The following is a 12,445-nucleotide window of genomic DNA, read 5'->3' as shown; positions in this document are numbered from 1 at the left end:
TTTTAAAGAACTTCAATGAAGTAAAAGCAGAACTGCATGTACACAAAGATACAAAGGAATAAAAGGTAAAAATACACTGGGGTCTGATGGACTCATTAGTGAGTATAAGACTGAAGACAGTTACTGACCTTGCCCCAGAATCATTCTGTAGCCAGTAGTTCATCAGTGATGGATAGCGACTTATGAACTGCTCCCCAATTTGTGATTGATTGTTGAGAAGCTCAGTCATTTGCAGGCCTATTACAGACAGTGTTTGCTGCTGTGAGATCATGATTGCATTGGCTATGCCATGTCCAGAATACAGCATTGCACAGCTATATCCCTGTCTTCTGACTTTTAAATTCTTGCCACTTCCTTTTTAGTGATGTTCACTGAGCTATAGAAGGGGTGGCATAAATATAATATATATGAATGTGTTATCAACCTTCACTTAGTTTCAGCATACAAATCCATGGCCACACAGACAACCCTGATTAATCTCAGTGGATATGGGAATAAACAAAAAGGAATGGGTTTGGAAAAAAGCCTTGTAGTAGGGGTAGGAGAGAAGTAAAAGAGCATGTGTGGAGACATGGCCTTAATCAAAATGCATTATTGTAGATGAATTTCTACATAGTCTTATTAAATAAAATACATGGAGCCAAATATAGGAGTGAGAGTCTTAAAGATCAGGTAAATATGGAGAGCCACCAACCAACCTTACCTCAACAACTCTTAATTAATATAAGCCTCTGTATGTTTACTTGGGTCTGAGTGGCTGCAGACTGGGTCAGACACAGAAAAACTTCCAACTACTCCATGAATTTTTTAAAGAAAGAATTTAGTAAAGATAAAAAGAACATTGAAAAATAAGTAAATAAGTTGAGAGCTGATATAGTGGTGGCTACTAGATTAAATATGTGAGGAAGACAGTGGAAAATGAAATTTAAGCACAAAATTTAAAGCATATAAAATGTACTTTAAACCTTATCTCCTAAGGAAATACATTTCCTAGCAAAAAACACATTTGCAATTAGTGACATTAAAATAGTGTAGTTAACTCATTGTGCTTAAAAATTAAGAGTGTGTCTCTACATATCATCCTGTGAAAAAATCAACTCCAAATGCATCAAAGGTTTCAACATAAGGCTAGATAGACTGAACCTAGTAGAAGAGAAAGTGAGATATAGTCTTGAATACATTGACACAGGAGAATATATTCTGAACCGAATACCAACAGCATAGGAACTATGATCAACAATTAATAAATGGGACCTCATGAAAATGAAATACAAAAGATACCATCATTTGGACAAAGTGGCAGACTACAGAGTGAGAAAGTATTTTTAACCAACTACACATTGGATTAAGGGTTAACATCTAAAATATATAAAGAACTCAAAAACTCGACATCAAGAAAATGAATACATCAATTAAAAATGTGGTACAGATCTACACAGAGAATTGTCAAGAGAGGAAACTCAAGTGGCTGAGAAGCACTTAAAGAAATGTTCAACATCATTAGTCATGAGGAAAATGCAAATCTAGATTTCATTTTAGAACAGTCAGAATGGCCAAGATCAATAAAATGAAAGACAGCTTATGCTAGTGAGGATATGGAGCAAGGGGACTACTCATCCACTGCTGGTGTGTATACAAACTTAAACAGCCACTATGGCAATCAGGGTGGTGGTTCCTCAGGAAACTGGGAGTAGATCCACCTCAAGACTTGGCTATAACACTCTTGGGTCTATACCCAAAGGACATTTCATCCTACTACAGATATACTTGTTCAACCATGGTCATTGCTGCTCTCTTTATAAAAGCCAGGAATTGGGAGCAATATAGATATTCCTCAATGGAAGAATGAATAAAGAAAACATAAAGTATAATATTACTCAGCTGTTAAAAAAACTGAAATCATGAAAATCACAGGTAAGTGTATGAAGCTAGGGAAAAGCATTCTAAATGAGGGAAACTAACCCCCCCAAAAGACAAATATGGTGTGTATTCAATTATATGTGGATGTTAGTTGTTAAATTCTCAATAAGCAGGCTTCCATCACATAACCACAGAGGTTAGGAGATATAGAGTATGAGACTAGGGATGAAGGAAGGATCCCCCTAGGAAAGAGAAATAGCAGAATAGTTATAGGGGAGGGTACTGAATGAGAGGATCAAATGGGAAGGGGGAGGAGATAGGGTTAGGAAGGAAATATAGGAAAGGAAAGCTAAAACTAAGAGCCATTTTACGGGCAATATGGAAAACTAATACAGTAAAAGCTTCTTAAAATATATACATATATGAAAGAAATCTAAATGGAATCACCAAATAACAGGACAAACAAAGCCACAATTAGATGTATTGCTGTACCAAATGAAACCCCCAGTGCCAGGAATAGGTAACAACTACTTGAGTAATTGGTCAAAGAGGCCCCGTGGAAACTCTTAAACAACCCAGGCTATTGCCAAGGTGCTCTTCATAAACTAATGATAAAGACTCCATTGTTGAAGATAACACCTACATAACTCGCTGAACATGAAGAATTTAAACTGGTGCCACTTAAAGCCTTCACCCCTACTGACTAGTGTTCATGGTGCTGTTAGTACTCTGCACACTACCAAAGGGGAAAGATGAACACTACCCCAGCTACAAACCTTGTGGTCTACAATGGTGACCAATCTGCAAGATATGCTGGTGCAATAGTGACATAAAAGATGTGGTAGTAACCAATCACTATCAGATAGGAATTAAGGACAATGACCTGAGATGGAACCCATGCCCCACAGTGCTCAAGTGACCAAGAACCTGAGAGTAGATAGCTCATGGACCTAGGACAAAACAAATACTACTGTTCTGCTAAAGAAATAATAAAATGACTACTAACAACATTACACTATACTCACAGATTAGTATCAGTGCTCAGACATCGTCAGAGAAGGTTCCTTCTGCAATAGAGGGAACAAACATAGAAACCCACAAGGACAATATTCAGGGAGTGAGAGAACACTCAGTCCTATATGGAACGTTTCCATCAAATATCTCCCCTCTGTGCTCAAGGAACTCTACAGAAGAAGAAGCAGAAAGATTGTAAGAGCCAGAGTGGATGGAAAACACCAAATAAACAAGGCCTTCTAGACACAGCAAGACTGATGGATATATGAACGCACAGTGAATGTGACAGCATGCTCAGGGCCTGCACAGGTCTTTGTATGATGGGGTCTCAGTGCTAAGATGGGGATTAGACATACTACCTGATTGCTAACCTAGAAATCTCCAATTGACAACCACTCACATAGGAATAATTAATTTTCTCCAATGTAGTTTAACTAGGTAAACAAGCCATATTTAAGGGCATAACCCATGCATAACAGTAGATGGCCAACATAAAATAAACTCAATGGTATTTTTGGACTCTGTTGTGTTGTTTCACAATGCTTTGTCTTTGCATATATTTGTTTATTTTTACTTTACAAATCTTTTGATTATATATTATGGTTTTCAAATTTGTTTTTATTTATTTTCTGTGTATAAATGTATGTGTCTCAGCGTCTATATGTGGTTTCTTTGTGTGTGTGTGTACTTGCTTAGCTCTTTTTTTCCTGTTTGTTTTTTCCTATTCTGGTTTGTTTATTTTTATTTTATCTTACTTTATTATTATTTTTTTAGATGCCTATTTATATTCTAATGAGTAGAGAGCAAGCAAAGGTATGGATATGTGTGGGTGGGGAAGTAGAAAGGATCTAGAAGGATTTGAGTGAGAAGAAGCAATAATCAGAATCTAGTATAAAAAATGATCTGTTTTCAATAAAGACTAAGAAATATTTTAGAAACTTGCAAATGGCTGGGACTGGTGGCCCATGCATTCTCTTTAATCTCAACACTGAGGAGGCAGAGGCAGGTGCATCTCTGTGAATTTGTGGCCAGCCTAGTCTATGGAGTCCATTCCAGGTCAGCCAGTGCTACTTAAGGAGACTCTGTCTCAAAAAATAATAATAAAATAAATCTCACATGATGATGTATAGTGAGATGTGAAGAATTTGAGGTAAGTTTGAACAACATAGTAAAATCCTATCTCAAGAAGTAAATAAAAGCAATTCTAAAGAAATCATGTTTCTTCAGATATCCAGACAGAGAAATTCATTAACTAGAAAAAAAAGAGTGCTTACTAATGCTCAGGAAGTAGGAGATTCCCTCATTCAAATAAAAAACATTGTTACAGTTACTGAATTTCAACATAAAAACAGGATCTCTGGAAAGTAAATTGAATACTTAGGATTATAGAGTCAAGATTAGAGTTTACATTGCATCTAGATATTCTGATTTTTGGGTTAAGCATTCACAACCTGAAATATACAGTTTCTTTTATTCATGTAAAGTGCCATAAGACCTTTCTTACTTCTACATAATACTTTGCTATTGATCCCATTTGCTCTCATCTTTCAGTAAAGTCCTTGTAAGCATTTCAGTCAGCTATCCAACAAAACTTCATGTTTTTTTTTTCTAGGAAGACTGTACCCTTATGGACAATGTGAATTTATCAGTATTTCTGGGGACGGGTAGTCCAGAGTGGGGAGGCTTGTATCAGGAGCATCAACAGGAGGATTTGACCTAACAGAAAGCCCATGATATGTCTTCTAACTTTCTGAGAATGAGTCATGGAAATAATAGTACTGAAATTCAATGGTGAAAAGATATCTATGAAAGTATTATTTATTTCCTGTTAACCTTGCTAGGCCATATGGCTGTGATTATCCAATGGCATCAGTCCTAGGACAAAGACTATAAGAGCACAACACCATGAACTCAACCTAAATTTCCAGTTAGCCATTTATTCTGCTCTGTCCTTCCCCTCATACCTAATTTTCCCATTGATGTTATATCATCCTTGCTATTTATGAGCTGTTGTTATACTTTCTGCTCTAAGATTTTCATTTTGAATTTAAAAAAGAAATAATTAATACTAATGAAATATGAGCTATTTCATGTTTTACATTTTTGGGCAAAATATATTCTGTTTGTTCACTCCTAGTTTTGTTGTTCCTTCGGTGCAGATGAGAAGAAAAAGAAAGGACCCACCTTGTAGAAGAATCATTGTCCTTTAGGAATTATTGTCATGGGCATCTTATGAATATTGGCTTTGGAACTGCCTATTAATCTATTAGATTTCTTTGCTAATAGCAGTAGTATTAAGCACACACACATACACACACACACACACACACACACACACATTTAAATTGCCCTACTCCTTTCTCGATGCACCTCAAGACAGAAGAAGCCAAAATTATCATCATGCATAATGGCTGTCATACAGAGGTGACATGTTATAGAACCACATCATAGCTACCAACTAACTATAATGACTATTTGACCTAAACAACAAGTTAATTCCTACAAATACCTGTGTCTAAATTTGGGGTGATAAAAACATGCCCCTATAAAAAAGGAAAGAAATCTGTCACCAAGGGACAGATGAATTTAAATCTTTGAATAACTTTTGAAGGCCTACCTACTGGAACTATTTTTACCACCTAGCTGAATCAGTTAAAATACTCTCAAATATAGACTATTTTATTCTTCTTTTTTCCCTGCTTTTCAATAGGAGTTGGGAAAGATAATGCATTTATTGTAGATTATATTTCCATAGGAAATATATGGTATTTTTTATGTGTACCCATAGTTATAAATGTGAATTAAATATATTTATCTGTTTTAGGAGAAGTGAAAATTTACTAGCTACCACCTTAAAATCAACCAATAGTTTTAGATTTTTAGAAAACTAATGACTCAATATTAATTATTCGTAGTGAGTCATTCAGTCATTCATCAAAATTGTATTAAGTACCTGACATATGCCAGGTTGGAGTTGTAATAGAAAAAGCGACAAAATCCGTGATCTCACAGCTTTCTAGTCTGACTCATAAAAAGAAAGTCCTAAGCAAAGAGCCAAAGACTATAAAATGTCTGAGTAGCTCTAAGCATTGGGTGAGATTGAGTAAGCTATTCCACTGTGTCTCCCATTAAATATAGCTGTAAAACTTGAAAAGAATGCATAGAGCAATTATTTGAAAGCTCTGAACTATAAACCGTGCCAAAGAGAAGAATTCCAGAATTAAAAGTACCATTGAGCTCATGGTGGATTTATCAGTGTTTTCCTTCAGCCTCCCTCTGCGTGACAATAATGCAATCTAAAACACAAACAGGCCTGGAGTGAAGAGAGGGAGTTTCAGGGAAAGCTTTTCCTTCTAGCTCTGGAAACAGGAGAACAGTATCCTGATGTCTAGACTTGGGAATGCTCTTAGATTTTGCCTTTACCCACTCTGGGCATATCCCAGCTGAAGTGCTCATGACAGCAGGTAAGATAGAATGTGACAGTGATATTAACTCACATTAGCCTAAGAAACATTTTCTCTGTGAAGAAGGGGCTTAGATCCAAAGAGGTTGAGCAAACTCCTATTGAAGTCTGTCTTTCCCTCTTTTTGTTTGGGTCCTAAACACAAAAAGTGGCAGGAAATGTGAGATAAGGGAAGATTTTTTTAAAAAGCCAGCTTTTTTTTTTTTCTAGAAGCCCATACAGAAAATCCCATGAGGATAGCAATTTCTTAGAGTTCTTTATTAATTTCCAAATTCATCCAGGGTTAAGAGTACAGGGAATAGATCTGTGCAGTCTGTCACAGACTTGGAGACCAGAAAGGCAGAGTCCCCACTGCCTATGTCCCAGTGGGTGGCAAGTATAAGGACAGATGCAAAGAACCCTTAAAGGACTTGAAAATTAGAACTGATGTAAAATCCCAGCCTATGGAAGACTAGGCCTGTAATAAACAAAGCTGATTACCTGCCAACACAGTAATATCAATATTCTTCACATGATTTAAACAAGACCCAGGAGCTCATAACAAAATACTCACAATGTCTACAATGTATGGAGAGATACTCAGTACTTCAGAAAAATCTTACTAGCTTGGGAAAATACTGTCAGTAGACACCATCCCTGGGATTATAAAGTTGTTGAAATTCATTAATATTTTAAAAATTCTTCAAATAAATAAAATGAATACTATTGTAGAATTGGAAAGATAACATGGGGAGATTATGATCAAACTATATTATGTATAAGTAATGGAATTGTGTAAAATAAAATATTTGTAAAAGGCCTTAATTACCATCAAGAGAACAGATGCTTAAAAACTCTGAAAGTTTATTCTCATATGCCTGAAATAAAACGGTATTTGTCGAATAAATTTAATGCTGCACTTTTTAAAATATAAAAACTGTTTTAAACTAAATGAGCATGCAGACTAATAGTAGTTAGAGAGAAATTTATAGCATGAAATGCTCATGTTAGCAAGAGGAAAGATTTAAAATTGCTATTCTAAACTTCATTCTTATAGAAGCAAAAATTTAACAACCACAAAGAAGTAAAGAACAAAGCTAAGAGGAATAACTCAATCATATTAAAAATAAAAAAGCTTGATAAAAGCATTGTAATGAAAAGTTGATATTATTGCATGCAAGTGGTATACAGATATACATGTAGGCAAAACATACTTGCATACATATAACTTTTTTAAGTTAAAAAGTTGGTATTGTAAAAAGCTCAACTGTAATAATTACGTGCAATATAATGTACACTGAAAATATAAAAAAAGATCTCATCACATGCTCTACAAACAGGATTCAATTTTATGTGAGCTCTTATACTAATTAATGAGCTCAATTGCTTTGTTGCTACCTGGTGGCCATCTTTATTTTCTGCTATATAGGATTATTCAACTTGCCACTATGTTTCACTAAAATGAGTAAAGAATCTGTTATTAACACAGAATATACACTAGTAAAACTTAATCATGAAATGGAGATCCACTAGATTTTGCCATATGTTGTTAGTGTGAAACAAATTATTTAAGTTTAGACAAGGATGTAAAAATTTAGGAGACACAGTCACTGAGGGGCTTCTTAGATACTAATCAGCGTAGATATAGACATTGAACTGTCCATATGCTTTGCTCAGATGGATGGACAAATTTCTTGTTTTTGTTCCTCTTCATGGAACAGTTCAATACCAAAATAATATCCTTTTAACAAATGATTTTGAAACTTTTGGATTTCCATATGCTAAAAATAAAGCTTGAGCTATATCTCATGCTTTAGAAAATTTATGTAAGAAATACCATAGATTTAAATGAAAAAATTCTTAAAGTTAAATTTTAGAAGAACATATAGATTAAGAAATACTCTAATGTTGTGTTAGGGAATGTCCTTATAAAAGGCTCCAAAATGAAAGAATTAAGAAATTGGATCTCAACAGAATTTATTTTTTTAAAAGATTTTAAAAGTAGAGGATAAGCTTAGTAAAGTCATAAGATATAAGATTAAGATATTAAATTTGAACATATTTTATATGCTCATAAAAACATGTAGAAACAAAGTTTTAAAATGCAATAACATAATAGTTCCAAATAATTAAATACATAGATGTTAACTTATCAAATCATTCAGATACTAAATGTTAAAAAATTAAATTAAAAAAATGAAAGAAAATAAGAACTAAAAGAAAAGTTATATAATTCACTTGGATTTTTCCACCTCAAGATAGCTAAAACTAAGGACCATATGAGGGGTCACACAGAAACCTACTATAGCAGAAGCTTCTTAAAATATATACATATGTGAAAGAAATCTAAATGGGATCACCAAATAATAAGGCAAAGTCTCAAAATTAATACCACCAAATGAAACAACCAGTCCTGGGAATTGGTTACATCTTAATGAGTTGTTGGCCAAAGGGGCCCCATGGAAACATCCATATGATGTAGGCTATTGCCAAGACTGTTAATTGCTTTCCACAAACTGATGGAAAGACTCTAGTGCTAAAGACATAACTCAGTAAACAGAGAGAAGTCGAATTGGTGACTACCTAAAGCCTTCACCCCTACTGAGTTGTGTTCACAGTACTGGAAAGTTCTCTGCATGCTACCTAAGAATTGATAAAAACCAACCCAAATACAAACCCTGTAATCTAAAATGCTGACCTGCCTGAAGATAGGCTGATGCAATAGTGGCATAAAAGTTGCGGGAGTAACCAACCACTGTCTGATTGGATTTAGGATCCACTCTGTGAGATGAAACCTATCCTCAACACTGACCAATTGTGTGACCAAGAAACTGAGACTAGATAGGTCATGTACCTAGGGAAAAACCGAATACTCTTATTCTGCTAAAGTGACCCCCATAGGGGTCACATATCAGATAACCTACATATCAGGTATTTATATTGTAATTCATAACAGTAATAAAATTACAGTTATAAAATATCAATGAAATAATGTTTTGGTTAGGAGTCATCACAGCATGAAGAATTGTATTAAAGAGTTACAGCATTAGGAAAGTTAAGAACCACTGTGCTAAAGGAACATAGCAATAAAATGACTCTTAATGACATTCTGCTGTACTCATAGATGAGTGTCTTGCTCAGACAGCATCAGAAGTTTTTCCCTACAAGAGATTGGTAATAACACAGAAAACTACAACTGGACCATATGCAGAGAATAAGAGACCTTGGAACAACCAGTCCTAAATGGGATGTCTTCATTAAAACCCTCCCTTCAGGGCTCAGAGAAATATTTGGTAGAAGAGGTAGAAAGACTGTAAGAACCAGCAGGGATGGAAGACACCAAGAAAACAGTGTCTTTCAGACATAACAGGACTGATGCACATATGAACTCACAGAGACCGTGGCGACATTCACAGGGCCTTCATGGGCTTAAGCCAGATGCTGTTCTAGCACCAAGAAAGGAAGTGGACATGAGCCCATATCCCTAACCTTGAAACTATTTCCAATTGACAATTACTTGCAAAGGAAAAATTAGTTTTCTCCAATTGAAGTCTCACTGAGTATACAAACCACACTTAAGGAATTCCCCATGGCCAGCACAAAATGAATTCAGTGGGATTTTTGGAGATATTTTATCTCATGATGCTTTGTTTAGGCATGTTCTTTACCTTACATGTCTTTTGTTTACCTAGTATGGTTTCAAACTTTGTGTTTTTATGGTGTGTGTGTGTGTGTGTGTGTGTGTGTGTGTGTGTGTCTGAGGGTGTGCACGTATATGTATTTCTCATGCTTTTTCTTTGGTTTTACTTTTTTGTTTTCTTTTCTGTTTGTCTGTATGTGTTCTTTTATTGTGGTTCGTTTATTTGTTCTGTTGGCTGGTTTGTTTTCTAAAGAAAGGGTTCAAGAAAGCATGGAGTTTGATGGCTGAGGAGATGGGGAGGATCTGTGAGGAGACAAGGAAGGGGGAACTATGATCAGTATATGCTGTTCAAAAAATATTTCAATAAAAATGTTTATAAGTAAGAAAGAGAAAAGATAGTAAATATGCCAAATATCTGTAATATACCCATAGATATATGACATAATGTCAAATTTTCAATGAGAGAAATAACATTATAAAACAATTTGAAAAAATAATATTAAAGTTTGTGTCTACAGTAATCAAAATTGTTTTGGTGATGTAAGGAAAAATAATTATCAAGTGAATTAAATGGCCAACTGATTTTTGACAAAAGGGAAATAATAATTTAAATTGAGGAAGAAATCTTTTCACTAATCATAATAGAACAATTGCAGATTCATAGGTTCTTTTAAAAGAAAAACTTTATATCTAATATAAAAATAAATTTGAAAGTATCAAGGACTTCAATATAAAACTCCTAGAGTAAAATACATAATCATCAGGAATTATAGTAACATAAGGAAATTTTAGCTATAAGAACAAATGATGATCCTGAGAAGAAAAATGGTTTTGTGTAAAGTTGTAAAGCACAGAAAAAGTCAAGTCATATACTGGAAGCCACATTTTTATATTTAAGGGTGTTTTTTTTTTTGGATATATTTTGGTCATATTCTTCCCCCTCTCCAAACTTCTCCAAGATGTTAACTCCCTACCCACTCAACTTCATATACTTTCTCTCTCATAAAAAAAACAGAAAACAACAACAACAAAAACCACAAAAAAAGCACCAACATAAGCCAGAAAATATAGAATCCAATTTCGTGTTGGCAAAATATTCTTGACCAAGTAGTGTGACCTACCATTTAAAGGCCATAATTACAACACAAGAGTGATATCTAGAACATATTAAGAATACTCAAATTTTCTGCAAAATATTCCTTATAAACATGCAAACTAATGAAATAAACATTTTAGAAATAGGGAAAATATACAGGTCCACATTCCATATAATTAATAAATGGGGTTAAAGTTATATTTTTAGAATGACTGAAATGAAAAATAATAATTAAAACCAGGTGATTCTGAAAAATAGAGGGAAAGTGGGGCTTTCATGCATATGCTTATGAGCATAAAATAATGCAGCTACCCTGAATAATATTTGACAGGTGTTTTTATAAAATTAAACATGAACTTACCACACAAAGTAGCAATTGATTTCCTCTTGGATTTTTGCCCATGGAGATTATAGCTTATATTCACACCAGAACCTATCCACAAATACTAATATACAGCTTTATTTGTGAATATCCCAAAGAAATTGGTCAAATGTCTTTCAAAGGGTCAATGGTTAAAAATACTCTGTTATAGTGCCATGTAATACTGATCAGCAATAAAAAAGGACAAAGTCTTGATACATGGGAGAACTTGTTATATTCTGAAAATGATAAAACTGTATATTTGAAGGACAGATTAGTGGTTATAGAAATGTTATGGGGTGGGTGGCTGGTGAAAACTGAATGCAGTTGCATTGAAGAGTTTCTTCATAAAACACCATGGTATCATCTTTTTAAATTTATTTATAGTAGCCTGTACATGGGTGCCCCAGCCAGCAGGGTCTCAATGGGGGTGATCCACCTGCGGGAGAGAATGAAAGGGACAGGAGACATGAAGGAAGACAGCAAGACAGGGTTCTGATCAGGCTGCAAATTTTATTCTCCTCAGCAAGGCTTATATAGCATGGGAGGGGGAAGAGGCAGGAAGGAGAGAATGGCATCCAGTTGAGGGGAGATGTGCAGGTGAAGGAGGACGTGCAAGTCATGAGGCTGCAGGATATTGTGCTAGGTGGTAAGGTCACTCACTGGTCAGGACCCATTGTTCTGTTGCTATGCCACCTGACTGCGGGATGTTCTTTATCTTTGGAGGCATCTGGTTTAGAGCCTGTGGCTTGTTCTCTAGCCTAGCTAGTACTTTTCCATGGTTCATGTTTGGTCCCTGACACATGGGATCAAATTTCATAAAACTATATACACATATATAAATGTATGAAAAAAGCTAGTGAAATCTGATCCAGTTACTAACAGTGTGGAGGTCATAAAAAATTTGGCAATAGTAAACACTTTGTGAATGCACAAGGAAAACATTCATTCAAAACTAAATGTATAAGGAATGCAAAGGGTTGCTGACATCCCTCACATGTTTTGCATCACGTGACTTCACTGTAAACTTGT

The sequence above is a fragment of the Peromyscus eremicus genome, chromosome X (assembly GCF_949786415.1).
Source record: "Peromyscus eremicus chromosome X, PerEre_H2_v1, whole genome shotgun sequence".
NCBI lineage: Eukaryota > Metazoa > Chordata > Mammalia > Rodentia > Cricetidae > Peromyscus > Peromyscus eremicus.
This window is presented reverse-complemented; position numbering follows the sequence as displayed.